This window comes from Pleurodeles waltl, chromosome 10, assembly GCF_031143425.1.
Source record: "Pleurodeles waltl isolate 20211129_DDA chromosome 10, aPleWal1.hap1.20221129, whole genome shotgun sequence".
In the NCBI taxonomy this organism is placed as follows: domain Eukaryota; kingdom Metazoa; phylum Chordata; class Amphibia; order Caudata; family Salamandridae; genus Pleurodeles; species Pleurodeles waltl.
Window position 1 is genome coordinate 497,906,336 of NC_090449.1, and position 23,672 is coordinate 497,930,007.

Sequence of the window (23,672 nt, forward strand, 5' to 3'; positions counted from 1 at the left end):
TTTTGCCATTTAATTTAAGCCAGTTTAGGCCCATCCACCCATTTACTTCTCGCATACATTTATTAAAGCGGTCTGCCACTTCCTCCCAGTTCGTAGAAACTGGGATAATCAATTGTGTGTCATCAGCATAGGAAGTAGGCATAAAGCCAAAAGTACAAATTAGTCTGGCTAAAGGTGCGACATACAGATTGAAAAACGTGGGGCTAAGTGAGGAGCCCTGGCGGACACCACATGGTAAGTGATATGCTGGCAACTTAAAGTCGCCGCAGCTCACCGTGATCGATCTATCTTTCAAGAAAGATTCCAAAGTCTTCAAAGCGATGTCCCCAATCCCTGCTTGATGTAGGTGAGATATCATAATCTGAGGCAAGAAAGTATTGAATGCCGCAGATAAGTCCAATATGGCTCCTTGTCCCTCATCCACCATTCTACGTATCGTATCCGAGGTGGTTATGAGCGCTGATTCAGCACTATGTGCCTGCCTAAAACCATGTTGGGAGGAATCTAATCCTCCTGAGGCAGTGAGGAAATTGTCTAGTTCCTTGTTGATATGTTTCTGGAAGATCTTGGCCTGAAAAGGGAGTAAAGAGATGGGCCGTAAATTGCTCAGATCGTGTCTTACTCCATCACGTTTCTTTTACAAAGGGATCACGATTGCGTCCCTACAAGATGGAGGGTAGACTCGAGAGGCTACAACCTCACAACAACAAAAAAATTCGGAGCAAGAGCTGTCGAAACAGGATCCGGGACCTGTTGTAACATATGAGGAGGACAAGGATCGTTAGGAGAACCTGATTTGATTTCTAACATTAGCTTTTTAATTCTCTCAGGGGGTAGTGGCTGAAAATTAGTCAACAGAGGACGGTCTATATCTAGAAGCTGTTGACAGTCTCAGATAGACCATCCATCTCTTCCGAATGATTAAGGCTAGAGTATATTTGTAGAACTTTATTTTCAAAGAAAGTAGCCACCTTGTTGCAAAACTCTTGAGAATTTTCCAACTCCGGGGGAGGGGTAGGAGTTGTCAAGGTACAAACTACCTTGAAAAGTTCTCTGGGGGCACTGGATGCACCCTTAATTTTTTGAGTATAATACTCAGATTTAGCTTTAGTGCTCGCCCCTTTATAATTTTTAAGAACGTCTCTTAGTTTGTCTCTCTCAGCTAAGTTAGGGTTTAACTTCTATCGCAGTTCTTGTTGGCAATATTTTCTTTGAAGTGTCTATGAACCAGAGGTGACTGTTTTTTAGTTTCTCGCGAAACAGAGGACTTAAGTGGGGCCAGTTGATTAATGGCAATAGAAATTCCCTGATTAAAACGGTCTATAGCTGACAGACAGATTTTTTGTAACTGCCCAACATGCCTCCAAAGCAGGTCCTAACTATTGCTTCTATATACGGTTAAAGTGTCTGACCAATTTCCCTTTAGAGCTGGGTTGCTGGAACAGATGAACCTCAGTAAATCTAAAGGTTAGAAAAAAATGATCTGTCCAGCTAAGTGAGGAACTAGTCAAAAGCAACTGATCCTCAAAACAAGTAAAAATCCCATATAACAGATGGCCAGCTACATGGGTAGCTGATGTGACTTTCAGTTCCCTGTCTAAAGCTGCCATGAAACTTGAAGAATTCCTCAATGTGTGGGTTCTGAGTGTCATCAAAATGAAGATTAAAATCCCCTAGTATAATGGCTTTAGTTGACATAGTTACAGGTTCTAGTAAGTTTGGCCAATACTGCAAAAAGTTAAAATAGGGGCCAGGTGGCTGATAAACTAGAAGTCCTTCAAATAGTACAGAACTGTTTTGACATATTTTAAAATACATTCCTTCGCACGTCTCAGAAAAGGGGATAATCCCATTCCATTGACATGTAAAATGTGACCTGCAAATAACTGCTAATCCTCCTCCTCCTCTTCCAGCAGTTCTATCCACTGCCACTTTTTTCGTTTTAAATTGTTTTTTTTTTGTGGAAGTTTCTCTTCTTTCTTAACTGTAACTTCAGTTGAGCCTTGTTGAGTCCTTTCTCAGTTTCACATACTCCGTTTGTTGCTCTGACTGCCCACCTCTCTCACTGCGGTTTTCTGGTGAGTCCTGAAAGGAACGAGATTGGCTTGTACCACTATACTGATATCTCACAGGCGTTCTCATCCCTATTTCTAAATTTATATCTATTTTATGGGGTCTCTGTATGCAGAGATTCTCCCCTTTAATTTCTAGTTTTTTTTTATTTATTTTTTTACCCCATCGTTTTTTGGAACCTTCAGTTGTCTGCTTGGCAGCGTCCTTATTGGATCTACCTTGTAGTTGTGGTTTAGTCTCTCTGGCTCCCAGACTATCTCGACCAGTACTAGAGTAGGTTTCAGCGATAATCTTTGGCAGCTCGTGTTCTTGATCCAGAGCAGGAATGTCATAGAGCTGCATGCACACTGTTAGTACAACTGCTTCCCCTTTAAGGTTACTTAATATGATTGAAGACACTGTGGCAAAATTGACCATTAATTGCATCCCCCAATCTACGGCCGGGCAGCCCCATATTCGTCTTGAATTTGTTTTTACATCTCTGCAAGACTGGAAAATGTTGGTGTACTGTGTGCGGTAGTATAGAGCGTGGCAAATGCCCCATGTATTGCAGTTTTCAATTGTGGGAACCATCCCGAATGGCAAACACATTGTCAGAATTATATGTATATCCTCAGGTCCCGTACGGGGAAAGTCTGCTTCCAGTGCATTTATTTTTTGAGCTAACCAAAATGCAATTTCCTCCAACGGGCGGGTACTTTACCCATGATTGAAAGTACAGTAGCAGGATTAATGCCTGGTGTTACTGCGTGTGGTTGCACTGGAGCAGCACATGCTGGGTTTCATATTTCCTGCAATTGCTACCCGCTGAGGTTTCACCATTTTACTGGTATTTATGTGTTCAGAGATCAGGATACCAACTGTGGATTAATCCTCTTAAGGTTCAAGCTTGAACAAACTACAGCTTAAGATAGGTCCTACCTACCTAACTGAAGAGGAAATCCTCAATAACACGGACGTCTCCATATATAGTATTGAGGTGCCTTTAGCCTTAAGTGAGACAGAGATACTTGAGAAAATCCAATTATTAGTGCCTGACCAAACGTTGGTGGTGCCATGCTTCAACGAGCCCACCGCCTTTGTATGTGGATCTGGCTTCCCTCAGAGGTGAGGAAATGCCAACCCCCTAGCCAGGGCCCATTTGGTACCTAGTCAGGCAAGAAGATCTGCTATAGCAGGAGGCATGCTGGACTGCCAGGCTGGACACACCGCTAGGGTGACCAGCATGAAGTGAACACAAAATTAGGAATTCCACCATCTAGTGTGTGGAGAAATTAGGAATTTTGGGACAGGGCGATGCCCACCCCCCAAAGGAAGTGGCCATCTAGGGGGCATAGTGACCCAAGGGGCATGTAGCCCATTGGCTACTACCTCTCACTCCCCTCAATGCCCCCAAATAGAGTATTTAGGGGACCCCCTGATACCAGGACTTCAGATTTTGACAGACGCAAAAGAAAGAATGGACAAAGAAGACTGCAGACTCAAGAACTGAGGAGCACAACTAACTTGGAGCCAACCCTTCCAGCCTGCCTGCTGCACCCGACCCTCGTGGAGAAACAGACTTGTCCTGCAGCTGTGCAGACTCCAAGAAATCCAGAGTGCTGTCAGTGCTTCGCTAATTGCCAGAAGAATCTCCCTTGGAGCAGAGGAGCTGCTTCCTTGCATTTGCAGGCACTGCCTGCAAAGTCTGGTACTCTGCTCCATAAGTTATTGGGCCCTCTGAGGGATCAAGCCAGAAGAAGACTGGAGCCCAGCCCACCACTTCACTCAAGTCCCGAGACACTGACCCCACAGAGAAGCTCTCTACACCTATACCTGGGGTGATGGACCCCTTACAACAACCAAGGCTTGTTGGTGGTTCAATCTGGACTCCAACAGCACCAAAGCAGACCTACCATCAAGGGACATCAGGATCCACAAGGCCATTCAAGAGAGTGGCCCCACTGCCCTGTTTTACCTCTTCACCAGGTCACCAAGACCCAGAGCCAGTCTTTGACAACCATGACCCGACGCCTCAAAGCACCCCTGTACCCAAACCCAGCAGCCCGCGTCTGAGGGAGTCCAGAGACGCTTGGAGCCTAGTCCACCCTTGAGTTTGGCAAGACTGGACACCCAGTCGCCACCTCTTTCGCTGGCCCCCTCTACTATGAGTGTCTCTGGTGACAGAAGCGTTATGCATCAGAACACCTCTGCACCTGGCCGCCCTGGCCCCAGGAGAAGAGGACCAAAGGTGCCTCTACGTTCCAGAGAATCTTAAGATTTCAACTCCCTTGTTGGTTCACCCTGACTGGTGCCCAAGTCCTGCTTGCAGCCTCTTTGTAACCAGATAGTTCCCCACTGAAGTGAAAGGGACTCCAGACATTGTAACACACCTCTGCACCCGGACACCCCAGAGCCTACCAAGGTGACCTGTTGGGGTGGCCTTCAACCCTGTCACATGCTCACCTTAAGTCCTGGGGAACAGTCCTGTACGTTGCTGGGAAGTGTCCAAATACAGTACATGCCTATCCCCTATAGAAAAACAATACCATCCCAAAACATTGCACTGTCAACTTTTGAAAACTGTAATAATTATTAACGCAAAAAGTACTCACCCAATTCTGATGATCTTAGCATCAAACTGTATATAAAAGTATGTGTTATTTTTATAAATTGGTGTCGGATTTCTTTATAGAGAGTGTGTCTCACTTACTGTCTATGTGGGTGCAATACATGCTTAGCACTACCCTCTGATATGCTTAACTGTTCGCCAACACTACCACAAAAGAGAGCATTTGGGGTGTCATTTGTGCCTCTGTAATTCCTCTGGGGTTTCCTTGGACTCTTTAAACAGTGTACCTCTTTTTGGTTAGCTATATAAAGAGTCAGCTTCTTACAGGTTAGCTATATAAAGAGTCAGCTTCTTACAGGTTAATTCACAATGATGAACCTGTCACGCCTCCAACATCTTTTATATATGCTATGTGAGATGCCAAATAGGGCGGGCCCTTGTGGCCCTTGACAGACAAGGCCTTTGACAGCATCAGCTGGGCATAAATACTTAAGGTCTTGATAAGGATGGGATTTAGACGGCAATTTTTCAAGTAGGTTAGGCTCCTGTACACAGAGCTAACAACGCAATGACATACTCAAAGGCGGCGGGAAGCGTGGCCTGCAGCCGATGGCGTGAAAACGTGAGGCGCTACCGCTGCTGAACCCCCCCATCCAGTGTCATCCTACCTCCCATAAATGAATCCAGGAGATTAGATTACTAGCAGCGACGCCCCACCCCGATGCCCCCTCTCCAAATCAAAATGCTGCAGGGAAAGATTTGACATAGACACAGATGGTGCGCACTGGAGCTGCACATTACCAAAATAGCGTCCAAAGGCCGCAACAACTACACTGCAGTGCAGATGGCGAGACCAGTGTAAAGACACCACTAGCTGCCTGCGAGACATGCAGTGGCGAGTCGGTGCTGCTGATGAGCGGGAGTTCCCTTGGGAGCAAGAGAGTAGTGACCGTGACACCTGTGGGGTGCCGAACACAAGGTCCGCTGATGCCGCTGCTTGCCCTTGAGCGACATTGATGCAGGGAGAAAAAAAAAGTGTTGACTGCTCCCCCCAACTAGGGTCTCCCTTAGATTGAGGGGCTGAAAGGTGAGGGCAGCCACGGGGCACTGTGAAGCTTCCTAAACACTGCCCCCCCCCCCCTTTGTGACAATATTTCCCTGGTCTTGATCAGCAGGAAGGTGGGAGTTGGGGGGGAGGGGGTGGGTAATTCAGCACCTCGCGGCCGTGCCTGACCCTCAGCATGGCCATATGATTACAATTCGGGGCACTGCGCGATTACAATGGCCCCAAGCCCAGACAAATTCTGCAGCTGGGCCTAGTGGGCCAGAGAACATAACATGAAAGCAATTGTGTGCTGCGTTGCGAGGTGAGGAGCTTCCTTACCACCGCCACAATCTGACCCTGCTGATGGACACTCCTGCCCCAAAATACAAAAGCCAACAAACGCAAGGCACGCATGCCTAGAAGAAAGCCCTGATCATGAGGACACTTGGAAGACAATAGCATAACGGTGATTTCTGCATGATAGAGGCCTGATATTGGGAAGAACGATAAACCAATAGCAAACTGTGAACCTATTACTTCACTAGGGGCCACATGACTGTCCCCTGTACTACAGAGAACACCCTGTTGTGACACTACAGCTCCTCAGCTGATGGGCACAGGGTTGTGGGAGAGGTGGTGTGCCATTGAGACCTGGGGTCGAGGGGTGGAGGGGGTCTAGGGCGGGGGGAAGTACTAGCCACCCCATTACTATCCCTGTTACACACCTTCTTATTAGAGGAGTGCCACGTAGCTCCCACTGCAACTACCCCCACCCTGAGACAAGCACTGGGATTTCTCATCTTCAGTGGTTGCAACAGGAGTGTTACACCCACCTGATCAAAAGGCCCACTTTCCTCCCAAAACCATGGGGAAAACATCCAGAAAAAAGGAACAGGAGACTGGTGGCACATCTGCAGAGGGGGTTGGCGACATCCCCGAGAGGATGGAGGCAAAGCTTTGAGACTTGAACCACCTGGGGGCCCCATCCTCTAAAACATTCTAAAGGTGATAACGATCTCTCGCGAAGTACTGAAGGGTGAAATAGAATCTCTGGTGAGTGACATGGGGATACTGCGCGGTGAACACCATCGCCTGGCAGAGCGAGTCACCACAGCAGAAAAGAACCTGCACAAAATATGCCCAGCGGTGGCCGCGGTAACTTAATGATTGTCCACTATGGAAGCGATAATCCAGATACTAGAAGCGAGGGCTGAGGATGCAGAAAACAGATCATGGCGTAACAATATACAGGTAGCGGGCCTACCGGGGTGCGTTGAGGGAAGAAACATGGTAGATTATCTACAGCGCTGGATCCATGAGACTGTGGTATTGGTGGGTCTCTCCTCTTTCTTTGCCCCAGAGAGGGGCATAGAGATCCAGTGCACCCTCTGTGTCCAATAGTAGTCAGATTCCATTTTTAATCAGGACTGAGACTACATACTTAGCAAGCAAGAAAGAGAGGGAACCTCAAGGTTGACAATAACACAGTCAGGATTTTTTCAGACTTCTTGCATGAAGTACAGAAGCGGTGCTCTGCCTTTCAAGATGCTACGAAAAAAGTCTGCCAGCTGAACATACCATATGCCATGTTATTTCCGGCCAGGCTGAGGGTGGTGACACAGGATGGTGCGCAGTTCTTCCAGATGCCAGAAAAGGTCTACAACTGGACTGATCTCCACCCTCAGCTAAGACTCATCCAGTGTTCCCGAGAGGGGTACCTGTGCAGGGCCGGATCGTGTCGGTGGACTACCCACCATAGTGGAGCTGTCCCTTCAGAGGCGCAAGTACAACAGGAACGCCAAAGAGTGATGGCCGTGGTGGTGTCGATAGGCAACAATGGAACCAGCCCCAGGTCGCTGCCGGGAGAAGGATGAGTGAAAACGGACTTCAGACTCAGATTACAGATCTAGTTGCTCTGGGGGCTAGAGCACTGACATGCCTGTGGTGAACCATGGGACATCCAATGAAATCATTTGATATAAGTACCCTGTCTGTATTAAGTTGATGCTACTGATATTAGATTAAGGTGGAAGGTTTCTGAATGGGAGCATTAATTGTTTGAGCTTCTGCTGAGACACACATTAACACACCGTTACCAGTCACTGGATGGGGGTGAACTTCACCACACCCGACACGAGAGATGTACATGGGTCCTCTCCTGAACGACTGTTGGTTGACTGACTGTTTGGATGGGGGGTTGTTGCCTGCTTGTCCTCGGGAAAGGAAGTTGGGAAGATTGTTGCGTTTTTGTTGAGTTGGGAACATGAGTCATTACCTGCTCACTTTTATACTTGCACAACACACTAGGATGACACTATTACAGAATAGGACTGAGCTACAGAGGGTCTAATACCTGGAGTATAATCACAACGAATTATGACTGCACCTATGACCTATAAATTACTAACATGGAACATTAGATAGATGGATACCTTGACAAAATGTTATAAGGTATTTTTCAACTTTAATAGGCAGGGGATCCACGTGGCCTTGTTTCAGGAGACACATCTCATGGTTAGGGAGGGGACAGCACTTTGCCAGAGGTGGAGGGACTAGGCCTACTATACCTCGTACTAAGGAGACCTTATAGACCCGGATAGTCGATGTGTGGTATTAACGCGTCGCCTAGAGGGACGTGACACAGCACTAGTTAACATGTATGCCCAGAATTGGATCAGGGGCTCAAGGGGGACCTTCTTGGCAACTCTGTTGAAGGGTGCTGGCCCTCTACTTGACACAATCGGTCATTATAAGGGGAGATTTTAACTGTGTTGCAGATCCCCAGATTGACTGTTCCTATCCCCCAGTAAGGGAATCCCTAGTGTCTAGGGCAGACAAGATCTTTGCAGATTGGCAGGCTCAATGGTGACTCCTAGATACATGGCGCTGAATGCACCCACAGACAAGAGATTGCTCCTTCTCTCACCTACACGATTTACACATACTCCTGGATACATTCACAGCCTATCCCATGGAGTGGAATATTTAGCCTGCACTATCTCAGATCATAACCCAGTACTATTACAATTGGGGTGGAAATACCCAGACCAAGAATTCCCACATGGCGACTGAAACCAGAGTCGCTAGAGGACCCACCATTCCGGGAGGCAATCAGTGAATACATCAGAAGCTATTTTGAAGATAATCAGGGGACCTCCTCTTCTCCTCTAGTGGAGTGGGATGCCTTCAAGGCGGTGATTAGTGGACGGTGCATGGCTGGATCAGTGGGCATCAGAGGCACTATGCTGCGAGAGGAAGTAGAAGCTGAATGGGAGCTGAGAAGGGTAAAGCAAGACAGGCCGGGACACCCAGAATTGCAACACACACTACACAATGCCAAAGAAAAAGCAGCAAGCCACATAGAGAGGTTCCGCTGCTTTGATTATAAATAGTATATGAAACAGACACATGCTGAACACAACAGAACCAGATTCCCTCTGGCCTGGCTTGCCAACCCGGAAAAGAGGGGCTCAATTATAATGGAGCTTACTACTGAAGACGGCACTCGTCTAAATAGACCGGTGGAGATAAATAACTACTTCTTACAGTATTACTTCGAGCTATATACAAGTGTCACACATTAAGATGCAGAAATGTTAAATACCTACCTTGCTCTGCTGCCCCTCGTGGTCCTTACACGAGAGGAGGCTGAGGAATTGGTTAGGGATATTAGTGTCCAAGAGATAAAAGCAGCGATAAAAGGCTTAGCTCGTAGGAAGACGCCAAGGACCGACAGGCTCCCGGTGGAGTTCTATGCAACCTATGCTGATGTGCTAGCCCCCAAACTAGTAGAACTCTACAAAGCGACTAAAACCACTGGTCATATATGCTGGCCACCACTCGAGAGGCACTAGTGGTGCCTTTATTAAAGCCTGGGAAACCGGCAGATGACTGTAAATCCAATAGGCAGCTATTGATGCTGAATCTCGACTATAAGATCCTCAGTAGGATACTGGCCTCTAGGCTTCTCCCTCTGATGCCCAGACTAATACACCCTGACCAGGGAGGGTTTATTCCTGGTCAGAACACCGCACTCAACATCAGTCGTCTCCTTGCAGCATTGGACACCGAGTTCTATGGCAGCGATGATGCGGCCATATTTGCGGTGGACAATTGAAAAGGCCTTTGATAGCCCTGAATAGGGGTTTCTGTATGGAGTTATGCATCGGATGGGACTGGGACCTCGGTTTTTCACATGGACCCGCCCATTATATACTGAACCTATGGCTAGAGTCCATAAAGGGCATACTATCTCCAAGAGTTATGGAGTAGGTAGCAGAACCAGACAAGGATGCCCGTTGTCACCCTTGTTTGCCATGGCAATGGAACTGCTGGCAGGCCAAGTTCAAGAGGGCAACAGCTATCAGGGCATTTATACTCACAACCACCATCACCGAACAGCTCTATATGTTGATGACCTTGTAATGTTTCTCAGGGACTAGACTACAGATTTGATGGGCGCCAGAGCCATGTTGGAAACTTTGGCTCACTCTCGGGTCTGCAAGTCAACTGGCAAAAATCCCACCTATTCCCCTTGAGGGAGAATGGTTGCCCACTTGAAGGACTGAGAGAACTGAAGTGGGAGCCGCGTTGCCTCACTTATTTAGGGGTCAAAATTTATCATGACAAACAGGACCTACTAGATGGGAATGTTGGTTTGGCCATTCGATCACTGAGATCAAGCGCAGAACTGTGGCATTATCAGTAGTGAGAAGGGTAGCTTTACTTAAAATGATTTCCCTCCCAGGACTGTTATACCTCTTCTCTGTACTTCTTGTATGGATACCTCGAGCTGTGTTTCAGGACCTGGAGTCTCTGACCATGAAGTTCCTGTGGGGTTATGGCTGGAAAAGAGTGGCCCTCGCTAAGCTATGGTGACCATCAGGCGATGGAGGTTTGGCGGTTCCGAGTTCGAGTCCTCTCCTTGACAGCGCAGCTCCAACGATATACACAGTGGATAGCGCACAGACCGTGAGGTGGGGCCATTCGTGCCAGAACTCCCTTGCTGCAGGAAGGGGGGAGATGGGGGGGGGGGGGGGGGCGGGTGCTGCTGCGCATGAGCTGTCCCTTGGAGGAGGATACACAGGAATTTAGGGTTATACGCCGCTGCTGGACTCTGTGCCTGTGGGGGTGGGGGGAGGGAGATGGGAGGGGCACTGCACATGAGCTGCCCCTTGGAGGAGGATACACAGGAATTTAGGGTCATACGTTGCTGCTGGACTCAGTGCCTGCAAAAAAAAAAAAAAAACAAACACACACACACGATTTCCATACTCCCTGACCTACCTATTAGATTAAGGGTCCTGCTGCATGGTGGAAATTGGGGACAACTTACTGAGTGGGCAGATACAGAAGCAACAAAGGTGGGTGACTTGTCCAAACCAATGTACTCCTACCTTTTGAGGAGTTTCAAGTGGAGTTTGATCTTCCACAGGGCAATTTCCTACTGCATAGAGCCGGGACAACAGCTTTCCGTAATCAATGGAAAACTGGAATGACAGAACCCCTCCCCCACAAACCCTGCCAATACATGGCATTGTCGGTGGGCACGGTTAAAGCAGTCACATGCCTCTACAGGGAGTGCAGAATTATTAGGCAAGTTGTATTTTTGAGGATTAATTTTATTATTGAACAACAACCATGTTCTCAATGAACCCAAAAAACTCATTAATATCAAAGCTGAATATATTTGGAAGTAGTTTTTAGTTTGTTTTTAGTTTTAGCTATGTTAGGGGGATATGTGTGTGTGCAGGTGACTATTACTGTGCATAATTATTAGGCAACTTAACAAAAAAAAATATATACCCATTTCAATTATTTATTATTACCAGTGAAACCAATATAACATCTCAACATTCACAAATATACATTTCTGACATTCAAAAACAAAACAAAAACAAATCAGTGACCAATATAGCCACCTTTCTTTGCAAGGACACTCAAAAGCCTGCCATCCATGGATTCTGTCAGTGTTTTGATCTGTTCACCATCAACATTGCGTGCAGCAGCAACCACAGCCTCCCAGACACTGTTTAGAGAGGTGTACTGTTTTCCCTCCTTGTAAATCTCACATTTGATGATGGACCACAGGTTCTCAATGGGGTTCAGATCAGGTGAACAAGGAGGCCATGTCATTAGATTTCCTTCTTTTATACCCTTTCTTGCCAGCCACGCTGTGGAGTACTTGGACGCGTGTGATGGAGCATTGTCCTGCATGAAAATCATGTTTTTCTTGAAGGATGCAGACTTCTTCCTGTACTACTGCTTGAAGAAGGTGTCTTCCAGGAACTGGCAGTAGGACTGGGAGTTGAGCTTGACTCCATCCTCAACCCAAAAAGGCCCCACAAGCTCATCTTTGATGATACCAGCCCAAACCAGTACTCCACCTCCACCTTGCTGGCGTCTGAGTCGGACTGGAGCTCTCTGCCCTTTACCAATCCAGCCACGGGCCCATCCATCTGGCCCATCAAGACTCACTCTCATTTCATCAGTCCATAAAACCTTAGAAAAATCAGTCTTGAGATATTTCTTGGCCCAGTCTTGACGTTTCAGCTTGTGTGTCTTGTTCAGTGGTGGTCGTCTTTCAGCCTTTCTTACCTTGGCCATGTCTCTGAGTATTGCACACCTTGTGCTTTTGGGCACTCCAGTGATGTTGCAGTTCTGAAATATGGCCAAACTGGTGGCAAGTGGCATCGTGGCAGCTGCACGCTTGACTTTTCTCAGTTCATGGGCAGTTATTTTGCGCCTTGGTTTTTCCACACGCTTCTTGCGACCCTGTTGACTATTTTGAATGAAACGCTTGATTGTTCGATGATCACGCTTCAGAAGCTTTGCAATTTTAAGAGTGCTGCATCCCTCTGCAAGATATCTCACTATTTTTGACTTTTCTGAGCCTGTCAAGTCCTTCTTTTGACCCATTTTGCCAAAGGAAAGGAAGTTGCCTAATAATTATGCACACCTGATATAGGGTGTTGATGTCATTAGACCACACCCCTTCTCATTACAGAGATGCACATCACCTAATATGCTTAATTGGTAGTAGGCTTTCGAGCCTATACAGCTTGGAGTAAGACAACATGCATAAAGAGGATGATGTAGTCAAAATACTCATTTGCCTAATAATTCTGCACTCCCTGTATATGGCAATTATAGGGGACATGCTTCGCCATATAGAAACCCTGAAATTAGATAGGAGAAAGATTCTAGAAAGGGTGCCTAAAATATCCAGAAACGTTTGAATTAGAATGATCCATTAATACATCATTCATATGGCTTACCTCACTCCTGGGCACATTAACAAATACTTACATACAACAGAAGTGGCATGTCCAAGATGTAAGCTGATAGGGGCCGAACTTAGAAGTTCCCTGTTCGATTGGCCATTGCATACTCCACTGGTTTCCACATACCTCCAAAACTAGTCACTAGGTTTCAATCCCTTGCCTAAACTTTAGGTAAGAGGGAAATCACGAGAAATTGGAAGGCTCCAAAATGACTGTGTAGCATAAGGAGCCTGAGCACTGGGCCGGATGGGCGGGTGAGGTTTTACTCCGAGAGGCCCGGAGAGGACTGCACCTGATAGACGTAGCTCGAGCCTTGGAGGCACCAACAGACAGTTTGAAAGAACTGGAACCACAGTCCCACATGCCATCCTTAGAGGGTTCACCGATGCTGCCTCATCACAACACTAGATTAATAGATGTGACTAGCAGATTATATCTCCTTATGTTGTCCACCCACATATTACAGATCAGTAGATTAATGTCTTGTTAAAAGGGGAACCCTGGTTAAAAGCATGGACCAATGACTAGTAACTCAACGTTACTGATGACTTCACAAACTTGCGAGGATAGAACTCACAGGGGTTGGATTGAGGAGGGAGGTTATGGATGTTGGGGATGTTTGCAACAGATTTACATTGATTGGTATTTCCTATTCAGAGAGTATGGATAAATTAATATGCTTTCAGTCATCTGCAAACTTAACTGCAATTGTAACATTTTATAACTGACAAACCTTTCAATAAAGTAGGTTTAAAGAAAAAAAAACACATACTGGAAAGGTGGCTTTTGCCGCTGTGGTCTATTGAGCTTGGCACGAGGTAGGGATGACCCCATCTCTGCTGTTTTTCGCTCTTTCAGTGAAGCCTTTAGCTGTGTGACTGCGGCACACCTTACCCCATTGGGGTATAAAAGTGGGTGGGGTGACACCTGTGATGTAGTTTGATGATATCCTTGTGTACCTGGCCCATCCAGAGGAGGCGCTCTCGTTTCTTTTTCAAGAATTGACCACATTTGGAGAAGTGTCTAGCCTAAATGTGAACAGGCAGGAGATGGTGCTGTGCCCATCTGAGACCCTGATTAGAGCCCATGAAGAGGATCTCCCCCAGGTGGCGATTCCCTTGGGAATGTGGCGCATTCCACTATCTTGTTATTTGAGTGACCGCAGAAGTTCCCAGTACCATCAGTTTAACATGGCGAAAATAGTGGAGGGGCTCAGAGCCTTCATCGCCTTCTGAAATACATTTCCCCTCTCCATAATGGGGCAGGTGGTGCGGACCAAAATGGGTCTGCTGCCCCCGTGCCTCTATGTGCTTCAGAACACGCCACACCTTAGTGTGAGCTGGGGGAACGGCACAGGGTTCGACTGGAGGTACTGAAACTGAGCAGTGTGGGGGGGGTCTTGGTATCCCAGATCTAGAACTTATGGCACTGCAACTGCAGCATGCGGTGAAAAGGTGCGCAACAGAGCCTAGTTGGGAGGCATGTCTCCTGAGTGGCTTGACAGAAGCACATGAGCTGCCTACAGGTCTCCCGAGAGGCCCGTAGCCATGTGGGACAGGGTGACTTGCCGGGTCTTTCGCCACTCACTGTTCAGCAGATCCCTCCCGTTGGACTTTCTACAACCATTTCAACAGATTTTGCAAGTCATGGTACTACAAGAATGGACTGCCAGGGGCTGCCTCCTGTCGAGGGACCTTCCCCCTGAAGATACATTTATTACAGTTAACGGGACCAGGGAGAGCTTTGGGGTTTCAGCTCAGCAATTTCTGCAATTTACAAAGGTAGTACACACCACCAGGGAGATCTGGGCAGATTCCCTGAAAGCACCATTGGTGTCCCAGACTTTGGGCATACTGTTCGGGGGTGGGCAGAGGAGACGGGTGATTGTCGGGTAGTATTGGGTGCTAGCAGCAGATTGACTGGCACTACTGGTCAAGGCACAACAGGCATTGTAAACTGACCTGGAAACTCCACTCATGACTGCGGAATGGGGGCTGGCCTGTTCACAGGCTCAGAAGGTTGAAAGTAATGCCAGGATTAAACTCACGCAATTCCTGCGTAAATGACCCCCACCAATCTGCACAGGGTATACCCTAGGCAGTCCTAGGAGTGCTGTAGGTGTGGTTAACTAGGTGGTGCATTTGTGCTCATGACTTGGACATGTAGGACATATGAAGAGGACATGGATGGGAAGTTGAAGAAGGCGCTGGGTGCAGATATCAAGCTTATGATTCACCATTGCCTAATGGGCTTGATCCCTAGACCCAAGTAAAGAGCGATGCAATATAAATTTGCAAAATTGGGTCTTCTGCTGGCTAGGCAATGAGTGGCAATCCGCTGGGTAGCCAGTACTGGTCCCATGGTGGAAAGATGGCAGAGAAACTACAGGATTGGGCAATAGCGGAAGAGATGCACCTCAAGCAGGTCCACACAGATGACTGGGTGGAGGAGGACATCAGGGACTGGGCCAATATGCTTCATCAACCGTCAAATGAAAGAGTCCAGGCAGATGATGTGGGTTCCCAAGGGCTGGTTAAGGAGTGAACGGTGGGGGCGGGTTTGGAGATGTTGTCCACTGTATTTTATGTTAGAAGAGGTTACTGTACGATGGACATGATGCAACTATGTATGGGCTGATCAGATGTGTGACTGCTACTGACTAGCGCTGTTGGATGTGCTAGTCCTGCTTTACCCTTGTAAAACCATCTTACAAGATTCTGTTACAATGCTGAATACGCTCATGAATTTTGAAACCTCATTAAAACAGAGTTTTAAAAAAACAAAGGAGGCCAAACTTCAGATGATCACAATGAGGTGGACTCTCCCTCGAGAGAGAGTTCAGGTCCCATGGAGCCAAACGTAGCCAGAGTTGAACTTGCACTAGTCGGTTCGGCCCCATTGCTGACTAACACCCATGGTGCCTTCACCTGATTCCTTGCTGACATCAGCCCATGTTCCCACATGGTACCAGAGGCCTTGTCAGTGAAAAACAACATGCCGGTAACTCAGATCCTAGCACCGCCTAGACCAGATCTGGTCAAGATAACCATCTTAAATTCAGAAGGAGCTCATGCCATGCCAGGCCTATGTCTCTCTATGAGAACACCAGGACATAGCCCTCAACTGTGGAGAATCTCAAGCCTCTCCATCAAAAACATTACTACTACAGGAGGTTGGATTCATTGTTGGATTAGATTCAGACGCTGTTCAAGGTCTTCAAAATGTCCCACGCAATGAAGACGAGAATGAGGAGGCAGACAACGTACTCGCCCCTCACTCTACTGATACTTGCTTTTATCTAGATCAACAAAATGCCAGCGGACTTACTATTTACCCAGAGACATAGCAGGCCTTCCCACTAGGGAGCCCGATAGAGGTGAGGGCTTCTTTCACAGAAGGAGTCCAAACAGCAGCAGAAGTGATAGCCTTACAATTATCTACAATAGTGTAAGGAAATGCCTCCTTGGCATGGTTGCCCCCTGACTTTTTGCCTTTGCTGATGCTATGTTTACAATTGAAAGTGTGCTGAGGCCTGCTAACCAGGCCCCAGCACCAGTGTTCTTTCCCTAACCTGTACTTTTGTATCCACAATTGGCAGACCCTGGCATCCAGATAAGTCCCTTGTAACTGGTACTTCTAGTACCAAGGGCCCTGATGCCAAGGAAGGTCTCTAAGGGCTGCAGCATGTCTTATGCCACCCTGGAGACCTCTCACTCAACACAGACACACTGCTTACCAGCTTGTGTGTGCTAGTGAGGACAAAACGAGTAAGTCGACATGGCACTCCCCTCAGGGTGCCATGCCAGCCTCTCACTGCCTATGCAGTATAGGTAAGACACCCCTCTAGCAGGCCTTACAGCCCTAAGGCAGGGTGCACTATACCATAGGTGAGGGTACCAATGCATGAGCATGGTACCCCTACAGTGTCTAAACAAAACCTTAGACATTGTAAGTGCAGGGTAGCCATAAGAGTATATGGTCTGGGAGTCTGTCAAACACGAACTCCACAGCACCATAATGGCTACACTGAAAACTGGGAAGTTTGGTATCAAACTTCTCAGCACAATAAATGCACACTGATGCCAGTGTACATTTTATTGTAAAATACACCCCAGAGGGCACCTTAGAGGTGCCCCCTGAAACTTAACCGACTATCTGTGTAGGCTGACTAGTTTTAGCAGCCTGCCACAAACCGAGACATGTTGCTGGCCCCATGGGGAGAGTGCCTTTGTCACTCTGAGGCCAGTAACAAAGCCTGCACTGGGTGGAGATGCTAACACCTCTCCCAGGCAGGAATTGTCACACCTGGCGGTGAGCCTCAAAGGCTCACCTCCTTTGTGCCAACCCAGCAGGACACTCCAGCTAGTGGAGTTGCCCGCCCCCTCCGGCCAGGCCCCACTTTTGGCGGCAAGGCCGGAGAAAATAATGAGAATAACAAGGAGGAGTCTCTGGCCAGTCAGGACAGCCCCTAAGGTGTCCTGAGCTGAGGTGACTCTAACTTTTAGAAATCCTCCATCTTGCAGATGGAGGATTCCCCCAATAGGGTTAGGATTGTGACCCCCTCCCCTTGGGAGGAGGCACAAAGAGGGTGTACCCACCCTCAGGGCTAGTAGCCATTGGCTACTAACCCCCCAGACCTAAACACGCCCTTAAATTTAGTATTTAAGGGCTACCCTGAACCCTAGAAAATTAGATTCCTGCAACTACAAGAAGAAGGACTGCCTAGCTGAAAACCCCTGCAGCGGAAGACCAGAAGACGACAACTGCCTTGGCTCCAGAAACTCACCGGCCTGTCTCCTGCCTTCCAAAGATCCTGCTCCAGCGACGCTTTCCAAAGGGACCAGCGACCTCGACATCCTCTGAGGACTGCCCCTGCTTCGAAAAGACAAGAAACTCCCGAGGACAGCGGACCTGCTCCAAGAAAAGCTGCAACTTTGTTTCCAGCAGCTTTAAAGGACCCTGCAAGCTCCCCGCAAGAAGCGTGAGACTTGCAACACTGCACCCGGCGACCCCGACTCGGCTGGTGGAGATCCAACACCTCAGGAGGGACCCCAGGACTACTCTGATACTGTGAGTACCAAAACCTGTCCCCCCTGAGCCCCCACAGCGCCGCCTGCAGAGGGAATCCCGAGGCTTCCCCTGACCGCGACTCTTTGAACCTAAAGTCCCGACGCCTGGGAGAGACCCTGCACCCGCAGCCCCCAGGACCTGAAGGACCGGACTTTCACTGGAGAAGTGACCCCCAGGAGTCCCTCTCCCTTGCCCAAGTGGAGGTTTCCCCGAGGAATCCCCCCCTTGCCTGCCTGCAGCGCTGAAGAGATCCCGAGATCTCTCATAGACTAACATTGCGAACCCGACGCTTGTTTCTACACTGCACCCGGCCGCCCCCGTGCCGCTGAGGGTGAAATTTCTGTGTGGACTTGTGTCCCCCCCGGTGCCCTACAAAACCCCCCCTGGTCTGCCCTCCGAAGACGCGGGTACTTACCTGCAAGCAGACCGGAACCGGGGCACCCCCTTCTCTCCATTCTAGCCTATGTGTTTTGGGCACCACTTTGAACTCTGCACCTGACCGGCCCTGAGCTGCTGGTGTGGTGACTTTGGGGTTGCTCGGAACCCCCAACGGTGGGCTACCTTGGACCAAGAACTGAACCCTGTAAGCGTCTTACTTACCGGGTAAAACTAATCAAAACTTACCTCCCCTAGGAACTGTGAAAATTGCACTAAGTGTCCACTTTTAAAACAGCTATTTGTCAATAACTTGAAAAGTATACATGCAATTTTGATGATTTGAAGTTCCTAAAGTACTTACCTGCAATACCTTTCGAATGAGCTATTACATGTAGAATTTGAACCTGTGGTTCTTAAAATAAACTAAGAAAAGATATTTTTTCTATATAAAAACCTATTGGCTGGATTTGTCTCTGAGTGTGTGTACCTCATTTATTGTCTATGTGTATGTACAACAAATGCTTAACACTACTCCTTGGATAAGCCTACTGCTCGACCACACTACCACAAAATAGAGCATTAGTATTATCTATTTTTACCACTATTTTACCTCTAAGGGGAACCCTTGGACTCTGTGCATGCTATTCCTTACTTTGAAATAGCACATACAGAGCCAACTTCCTACAAATAGGAACCAAAGCAAACCTTTCAACTAAGATATTATTGCCTGGGCCTGTGACCTCAGCATCCATGCTGCCATTCAACATGGCGCTGACGGAAACTTTGATGGCAACCATGTCTAAGCCATATTCAGTTCGACCTGTAAGTCACCCTGTAGCTAGGAGTTACAGAGTCAGCCTTTCTGGCCCAGAATCTAACTCCAGGGAGCTTGTTTCAGGCAACTATGGTATAGCTTTATTCCTTACTGCATTTACAGTCAGGACATTAAAATGCATCAGCACGTTGAGGAAAATAGGTCTTCAGCTGGCTCAGCCTTACAGCCCCTATACACAGTTTTGTTGCTGGGCTGAAAACACAAACGTCATCTGAAAAACACTGAGCAAGATCAAGACAGCCATCCCGGATACATTTTGAAGCACCTATGCTCAGACAATCCAAGACTGACAAGATGCAGCCAAATAACTTGTGAGAGCTCGTCTAGACACAACAGATTTTGTTGGATGTCACACAGGCACCAGTGTGGTGATCTTGCGCCATGCATGGATAGAAGTCATGGGATTCTCGGGGAATGTCCATAAATCCATGAGGGACATGCCATTTGATGGCTCCAGACTAAGATGAAAAGGCTGATAAAGCACTGGACCACTTCAAGAGTGGTCATGCTATTGCATGCTCTTTGGGCCTGACATCTATGGGGCAGGAGCTCCACCAGCATTAGCAGAAGTTCAGAGGATACTCACAGGATCTTACATACTGCCACAAACCACCCTCACAACTCCTTAGGCAGACAATACAGCTGTTCCATTACTCAAGAGGGAACTGTGGGGGCAGAAGTCATGCACACCACCTAGCACTGCACTTTCCTCTTCCTCCTCAATCACTGCAACAGTGCCCAAGCTACTTTAATTACTCTTCACATGGTCATGATTGGCTAGTAGGGAGGAAATGTAGTTTATTCCCCATCTGGCTGGCGTGCCATTTCATCAGAACAGTAGTGTTTTAGATGGTTCAGAGAGGTTGCAAACTACCTTTAACATCCTTCCCCTCACATCCAGTCTTTTTTCAATCAAACTTCAATAGATCATTCCGCCATCCTTCTTCAAACACTGTTGGCCAAAGGGTCCACAGAAAGGGACCTGGAGTTCAAGAAACGGAGGGGGTTGTTCCTCCCAGAAGAAAGAGGACTCAGGTTAATCTTAATTTTTCGAACTCTGCACACCTTCATGCGGAAGGACAAATTCAAGAGGCTAATGTTGGACCGAGTCTTTTACACAGTGGATCCAAGGGACTGGATTGTAACCTTGGACTTGTAGGACACATACTCTCATGTGCCTGTCCTACAAAGCCACAGATGCTACTACCTTCAGATCATGGTGGGGTCGGAGCATTTCCAATTTGCTGATCTACAGTATAGCCTCACCTCTGCTCCTTGAGTGTTTACTGAGGTAATGGCAGTTGCTGCAATCTGCAGGTCAGGGATATATGCACTTCCATGTCTCTGCGAATAGTGGCTGAAACCAGGGACACTTCAGTAAGTTGCAGACAACCTTCAAATGGCAGTAAGTCTTTTGTCATCCTTGGGGTTTTCCATCTACGAGTTAAAGTCCCACCTGATGCCCATGCAGAAGATTCTCTTCATAGAGGCTATCCTGACACTGTGGCGTTCCAAGTGTTTCTACCCCCCATAGTGAATTCATTCAGGGTGCACTCCCGATGCTCAATCCAGGGGTTCCAGCATGGGAAGTTTTGAGACTAAGGGCCTGATTTGGAACTAGAAGGACGGGTAACATGGTCACAACGGTCATGGAAATCCCGTTTGCCAAAATCTAGATCCCATTATATCCACAATACTTCAAAAGGTCTGAACACCACGGTTGTCTTTTGAACAGAACTCACATATTGAAGAAGACAGCTTGTGACCGTCAATACAGGTAGGTGGACACCAACCTATTCTCCGGTAGACAGTGGTCTCTACCCCACCTGGAGCTCACAGTGGTGACAGATGCACCATCTCTGGGTTGTGGAAGCTTCTTGGGAGCAGTGGAGTTCAGTGGCCTTTGATCTCCAAAGGACCATAAGATTCATTTAAACCTCAGAGAGCTTTGCTCCATCCTATTAGTTTTAGGGATCCTCTTCCCATGTGCCAAACAGAGGACAGTACAGAGTTTTACATGCAAAACAACCCAATGTTAAACTGCAACATGCAGGGCGGTTTGGGGTATTGGACAGTCCAGAGATGCTGTACTTTTTGGATTGGCTGAACTTACAGGATAGCTACCTAGTAGCCATTCATTTGTGGGTTTCAAAGATACCAGGCAAGAAAAGCTGAACAGAAGTCAGCAGGCAGACCACGAATGGTGACATCCAGAGGCGTCTTAAAGAATCTTGAACCAGTGTGACGTCCCTTGGCTGGACCTTTTCATCACTGCCAAGAACGCATCATGGCAGCTGTACACTAGAATGTCTGCTGACAGGCTCCCTGAGAGATGCATTCCATCTACAGTGGGGGCACAAATCTTCTATATTATTCCCACTGCTGTTCTATCTGGGAAAAACTGGGTTCAGATCATCTTGACAGCTCCAAATTGGACCAGGAGAGTCCTTAGTGCAGTTCTTCTACATGCCTTGTCAGGGAGCTGCAGGAATTGTCAGTACAACACCTTTACTGCATCTTCTTGCATGACAATTTGGTGCTGCAGACTCCTGCTTATATCTGTCAGAAGTTATGTCACCCTTCCTTGACAGACAATCCATTACCCTTCCCGCCCTTTTCTCCCCACCATATCCCTCTAAGGAGGCGGCAAGGGTTTACCAGCTGGAATCAAAAAGAGCTTTCAATTTTTTATTCAACTAACTAAAGAGTATCGAGTTGACAGCTTTTTGCAGGCTTTGCCAGTGCTCAGAACGAAATAGCATTAAAGAAATTAACCCTTTGCAAGTGGAGCGTTGTGCACACAACTTGCCATACCCTGCTAAAGATGAGCCTGACCAAGTAGCTGGTGGCTCATTCCATCACAGCCAAGACTGAGACCACAGCATTGGTGAGTGGTGTTGCAGTACTGGACATCTGAGCATAAGTCTGTAGAGGGGACCAATTCACCTGCTCGGTACTGCATAACGTATGTGGTTTAAATCCACTTCTCAGACTCTTCTCTCCTTTTGGAGGTACCACTTTAAGTTTTTAACAAATGGGTTCCACTCATTTAGTCCACCAATTGTTTTTGCAACTGACTCCCTGTCTTTTGGACTGTCACACTACCCCAGTCCCAACCACAATAAAATCATTGTAATTGGATTGATCGTTTTGACTACCAGTGCCCGTCTTTTAGGAAAAGGCAGCTACTGCAGAGCTAGGGTAACTGGAACTTGGCTGGTTACACAAGAGCACACGTGTGCTGGCTGTGCATGTGGAACTACCATTCACCCTTAAGTACAATTTCTCTTCACTTAGGCTTACAGGGCCCAGCAAGATACTAAACTGGGGTTGGAATCTGCAGTTCCCAATAACTCACACCTTATGGGACTTTAGGAAGCCATATTTCTTCAGCTCATAATCAGGTTCCATACCTTTGTCCCTCCTGATAGGACAAATTTATGGATTTGTTCCCCAGCAGGGGGATCAAATATCTCCCCACATAAAAGAGCAATCAACTGTGATTGACTCAGTTCCTGGAAAGGGAAGAAAAGGGGAGGAAAAGTGCACCTTATACTTAACTTGTCACACTGTACCTCGGAAGACAGCTCAGGCTCACTAGAACAGAGGATAGAGCCCAGACCTCCGGGTGCAAAACTAGAGGTGGAGGGGCTCACCTTTGAAGCTTTAGTGAGAACGGTTAGCAGAGCTGTGACAGCTACTGGCAGAGCTCTTACCAGAGAAAACCTGAAGTCGCCATTTTGGATTGTCCCACAGTGTGGGGCAGGAAACTGACAGGAATAGAGGGATCACATAGCATTCTTGAAACCCAGTTAAAACCACCTGTACAATGTAGACAGGCAGCTGGAAGGAAAAGTCACCTCATGACCTGCAGGGATGGATGAAGGACTGACTCGGATTGTTCCACAAACTAGGATGGTCTCTCCAGAGCCAGGGGCACTGGCCCCTTTATACCCCTGAGGACCAGTGAATAAAAACAAAACTGGACACCACTGCCACCAAGGTGCTCTTCAAGATGCCAGGAGTCTCTGGGCCCTGGGGAATGTGGCAAGAAAGGTGTTCTGCTGGCTGGTTTTAGAGGGTCTGTGAAAGATGTCCCCACCAACAGGAGAGGAACATCAGGAGCTAGGCAGAGGATGAGGCTGGCACAGAGTCAGAAAGGCTAAGGCCCCAAAAAAATGCGCCCCGTTAGATGTGGGGGTGGAATGATGAAAATGCTCCTGGTAGCTAAGCCGGGCTACCAAGAGCAAAACGAGCCACAAATTGAGAAAATTGGCCCTACTGGTGCAGAGATATGCAGCCTTGAAAAAACTGTCTTTAGAAAAACAAACACAAAAACAAGCATATGGTGTTCTGCTGCACTTTAAAAATTTACACTCACGGTGGGTCAAAGTTGGGGGGGGGGGGGGGGACGGTTGCTGCAATGGTTGTTTTATT

The 23,672-nt window shown here is 47.6% G+C and overlaps 1 protein-coding gene across 2 annotated transcripts in view; it reads right to left on the reverse strand.

Annotated features, from left to right (window-relative positions):
* The window catches only part of DHX30 (DExH-box helicase 30), a 501,635-nt gene that overhangs the window by 408,146 nt on the left and 69,817 nt on the right, over positions 1-23,672 (reverse strand). The gene's annotated exons all lie outside the window — the stretch shown is intronic.